This window comes from Cynocephalus volans, chromosome 8 (assembly GCF_027409185.1).
Source record: "Cynocephalus volans isolate mCynVol1 chromosome 8, mCynVol1.pri, whole genome shotgun sequence".
In the NCBI taxonomy this organism is placed as follows: domain Eukaryota; kingdom Metazoa; phylum Chordata; class Mammalia; order Dermoptera; family Cynocephalidae; genus Cynocephalus; species Cynocephalus volans.
In genome coordinates this window covers 113,384,693-113,390,018 of record NC_084467.1, presented here as the reverse complement: position 1 = coordinate 113,390,018, position 5,326 = coordinate 113,384,693, and positions in this window count along the sequence as shown.

Here is a 5,326-nt window from a genome sequence, read left to right as displayed (position 1 = left end):
CATCTGGCCTCTCCCTTCCTCCCCAATCTTTGTTATCTTGTTCTTTCAGGTCTTCTCCATTATTGCCCCGTTGGGAGATTTAGAACTCCAGAGCCAGACCCAGAAAGCCTCCCAGGCTGCAAAAGGGCCAGCAAGCATTGCCCCCAGTCCGCAGTGCCTGGTCTTTGATTGCTATCAGCAGTTCCTATCCCCAGTGTTTGCTGGCGGCAAACATAACCAGAGCCCTGCTTGCCCCCACCACCTCATTCAGATTTCTGAGATAACAAAGGACAAGGTGAACTTCTTTGGAGCCCCCATCTCATTTCTTTTCTAAGCTGCTTCTTTCCTTTGGCTGAGGTCATGGAGGTGGGGAGGACCGTGTGTGAATAACGATGTTGCCATATCTCTTTCAAAACTAGCCATTTGCTCTCTTTGGGAGCTTGTTTTTCTTTTTTCTTTTCTTTTTTTTTTTTTTGTTAGTTTTTTGTTTTGCTTTGTTTTGTTTGTTTGTTGGTTGGTTTCAGAAAAGAACTCAAGTTCCATATTGTGAAGGATCTGCTTTGAAAACTCATCTCCAGGGCCGGCCCGTGGCTCACTCGGGACAGTGCGGTGCTGATAACACCAAGGCCCCGGGTTCAGATCCCATATAGGGATGGCCAGTTAGCTCACTGGGTGAGCGTGGTGCTGGGGTTAAGATCCCCTTACCAGTCATCTTTAAAAAAAAAGAAAAAAAGAAAACTCATCTCCATCTATCAGCTTTGTGACCTTGAGCAAGTTAGTTAAGCTCTCTGTGCTGCTTGTTTCTTCATATGTAAAATAGAGAAAATAACGTCTATTTCAAGATATGGTTGAGATGATTGCATAAGATGGATATAGGCCCTCATTATGGGTTACCTTTCTTCCCCCTGTAGGCTCCAGATGATATTTAGGAAATGGGTATGCTGGGGTCTTCAATGTCTTCTCCTCCCCCAAACTTGTTACAGAATACCTGGTTACTGTGCAGTGAATCTTAATGTCCCTCTTTGATTTCTTTTCTCTTCCTTCCTGAGATTTTGAGATCCAGTTGCTCTAGATCTGGAGTCTGCAAACTTTTTCTGTGAATAATAATAAATAATGATAAATATTTTAGGTTTTGTGGGCTATAGAGTCTGTCCCAACTGCCAACTTTGCTGTCATAATGCAAGAACAGCCATAGACAATATGTCAGTGAATGAGTATGGCTGGTTTCAAAAAAAAACTTTATTTATGGGCACTGAAATCTGAATTTCATATAATTTTTATGTGTCTCAAAGTATTCTTTTTTTATTTATTTTTTCAAACACTTAAAAAAGATAGCAGGACAGATTTGGCCTACTGGCTATAGTTTGCCAACCTCTGCTCTGAATTATCAGAGGCCTTTCTATCCCTCTATTCTCTTTGAAAGGACAACTTTTTCAGGAAACAGCAGGGTCAGAGGACTGGCCGGTTAGCTTATTTGGTCAGAGCGTGGTGTTGATAACACCAAGGCCAAAGGTTCGATCCCTGTTACTGGCCAGTTGCCAAAAAAACCCCAAAACAACAGGGTCCCAAAGGACAGAAAAGCTATTTCTTATTGTTCTTGTTCTGGTTGCATGCTCACTTTTCCATCAGAAGCTGTTTATGATAACTAGTCCGCATCACAGTTGTGTGCATGTCAGCCCTTGGGTTATTTATTCTCTCTTTCTCTTTTTAAGATAAAACAGTGGATCACCATCATACCATGCCTATTTCTGCTTCTGTCTTGGGCCTTCTTTCTAGCTCTCTGTGTCAATATGTCCTGCCTTCTCTCTGCCTCTAAATAATAACAACAAAAACAACTATGATAATACCATGTCTTGAGCACCTAATAAGTGCCAAAATCAATGTTAGTTTATATATTATCATCAAGTCTCTCAACATCCTCACAAGGTAGGTATTATTATTCCCATTTTCCAGATGATTCTGAGGCTCAAAAAAGTTAAGCAAGTTCCCAAGGTCATATGGTTTATAAAGGCGGCAGAGCTAGCAAATCTGACAGAATTCAAAGCCACTATAACACTGTAAAGCTACAGGACTACGCCAATTGTGGCGCTACGGCTAATGTTGGAAGCCTGCTTACAGCCCCAATTGTAGAGCTCTTCGACTACGCCAGTTGTCGGGCTCTTTTACCTGCCCGTAATCCTGCCGACTGGGCCATTTGTCGAGCTAGGGTAGGGTCTGGAACTCACAGACTCCTCAAGCCCGTTCACAGACTGGGTCACCAACCCTTCACACGCCAGGCTGGGTCACCAGACCCCTCACACGCCAGGCTGGGTCCCCAGACCCCTCACACGCCAGGCTGGGTCCCCAGACCCCTCACATGCAGGTCTATGAGCTAGGTAACCAGCAAACAGGTCCTTGGAGGCCACAGGTTGGAAAGCACGGTCCTGCGGCTGCCACCGGAGACAGTAAAACACCAACCAAGGTGGTAGTGCCGTGCAGGCGCACTACCTCCACCCACACAACCTATTCACAGCAAATGCTCGGCAAGATTCTGAACGTTTGAGGGGCCCTGACCATTTTCTTATATTTTCCCAACAAACACCCTAAAGAAATTATGGTCTCAGAATTTTGAATAACAGGTATCTCTCTTTATTAAAATATTCTATGTTCCCATCCCAGCACCCAGTAGAGTGTCTAACAAATTTTTTACGACTAGTGCAATCAAAAGTTACACATTTAGAAAAGCGGACAGGGACAGGAGACACTGATGGCCTGTGATGGTGGGAAAAATCAGCTGATCCAGAGGCAGGAAGATAAGTAAAATGATTTCTTAGAGCATTTTCCTGCTTTACCCCCCTGCCCCCATCGCAAGCATCTGATCCCAGACCTATTTCAGAATCTCTTATCTCTCTGCTCAGCGGAAGCAGTGATGTGACATGATGTGATCTCATTCGGGAGCTAAATAAAGACATTGCGTGAGGGCCAGCCCTGGCCACTCCATTCATTGTTTCCTGAGCTCAGGAGGCTGGGGAACGTGGGAGAGGAAGAGTACACCACAATGGGAGCCCCAGCTTGAATTTCAGAAAATGAAGGAGGGACTATCGCTGGGAGGGAGTTGAGGAAGCCTTGCTAAACCTCATCTCTTGGAAGGACAGACTGAAAATATTGGCATTATATCATGGGGGAGGGGGAGGTTAGAGAACAGGAAAAACTCTGAGAACTGGAATGACGATGTAAGGGAGAAGTCACCCGACAGATTCCATTTTCACCGAGGGCAGAGACCATGAATTAAATGACACAAATGCAGGAAAAAGGATAGATCTTTGAGAAGAGTGTCTGTCTGAGCTAGAGGAAGAAGTGTGAGCTACACAAAGATCTCAAGATCAGAAGTAGCTGTCGGTGGGGCCAGGGTACCATCTCCAGGGATGGAGGGAAAGAATAGGCTTCAGTCCATGCATTTCATTCAACTTGCCATATTCAACCCTGCAGATACAGCGGGTACAGCGATAGCAGGTAGAGGCTACGTATAGGGGCTACCGCTTACACTGACTTTCTGCTTCCAGGAGGTCACTGAATACCAGAGCATCCAGTATCCCCCCCCCGCTACCTCTTAATTTCTGTTTCTACCCCTGTTCCTCTGTTCCTCTTTCCCTAGTGTGCATCTCCAACTCTTACTCTTCCCACCCCAGCTCCTCACAATACGTTTTGTCAAACCCCTTCTGCCCCTAAATCTCAGCTTAGGAGGCCACTGCAGGCACCATGCCCAGGCCCTGAGGCTCTGTCCTGCTCCCTGAGGATCTGCCCATCCTGTTTCTAGCCAGCTCACCAGATGGCATGAGGCCCAAGTCTGCAGACAAGGAGGGATGGGATCCCTCTTGGTGGCTGGCTGAGGGGTCCCCTCTATATGGCTCCCAGATATGATGAGCACAGGGCCTGGGCCAGTTTCCTAGGCCTCTCTTTTTCTCTCCTTAGACCATCCATTGGGGAAGCAAAATGCCATTTGAAGAAGCCTGAGCACCTGTCTCCCTTTCTTTCCTGTGGTTAACAGGCACACAGTCACCCCAGGCACAAGTTTTTTCTCCTCAGCAGTTCTGGGTGGAGTGGGGGCAGTGGACAGATTGCAGTGAGAGAGGAGAAAGTCAATTGAAGGAACTACTTTCTGACACCTGGACTGTCGTGGGGTGGTTAAGACAACCTGGAGAAGGCTTGACATCCTCACAGAAAGCCTGGGAGCAGGGAAGATTCTGGTTCACGGCTTCCAGGTCCTCCCAGGCACTCCTAACATCTTAGTAGTTGGGACTGGTTCTGGGAGAAAGGGAGCCTGGGAGGCTCATTCTAGCAAAAGGCCCAGAGAGACATGGCCTAGGAGTGAAGTGTACAGAGGTATGCAGTCACTTCCCTTCCTGCCCCTCCACCACGCTGGTACTCTGGGACTTAGTACTTCTTTCTGGAGTGAGGCTTATCATTTTCAACTTTAAGAGCACCTGAGGGTTCTTAACTCAGACACACTGAGGCAAGCCCTGATGCCAGTCAGAGGTGTTGGGCAGTGAGAACAATGCCCATTTGGGAGAGAGTGAAGGAAACGTGTGTGATGTGGCTGATGCTTGGAGCCCTTCTCTCTGCAACTCGGGGAGATACTCCCATATGACCAGGGTCTTAGAGAGAAGAAATCACAACACTTTCTCAAGCATGAACCTTTTTCCCCTGCTACTTTATCTGCCTAGAAACCTCCCCCTACCCCTCGGCTAACTCCTAATCACTGCACCCTCCAGGCACAACTCAAGGGCTATCTGCTTCCTTCTGTTTCTCTTTTTTGAGTCTCCTAACTGGTAATATGTGCTCACTCCTTTGATAGTCCAAAGTCTTATGCTGAAACTTCTCTTGTGGTATTTGGCATACTCTAGCCAGTTATTTAGTCATTTGTGATTTTTGCTTTTGCCTGTGTACACACACACGTGCACACACACACTCACCCACTAGACTGAATTCCTTGGGGATGGGAAAAATATCTATTTCTCTTTGTTTGGCTTTTTGCCATATAGGTGCTCAGTAAATGGAATAATGATGAACAAATGAGGATCTCTTTATGTACTAGAAAGAATACTGGACTGGGAGCCAAAAAACCAGAGTTTCAGACTTGACTCTGCAGTTAGTGCACAATGTGACCCTGATTCAGCTGCTCTCTAATTCTGTGCTTCAGTAAAGTGAGGGGTGATTGGATACTCTGAAGCCCAGCTGACTGTGACACCCTTCTAGTTCCAAGGTTCCAGAGTTCTAGAACTCTGCTCACCCTTCTCTTCCTTCTTGACTCAGGCTGGCCTGTGTGTGCCTCCCATGAACAGAACTGTCCCAGATGTGTTCCTTGCAG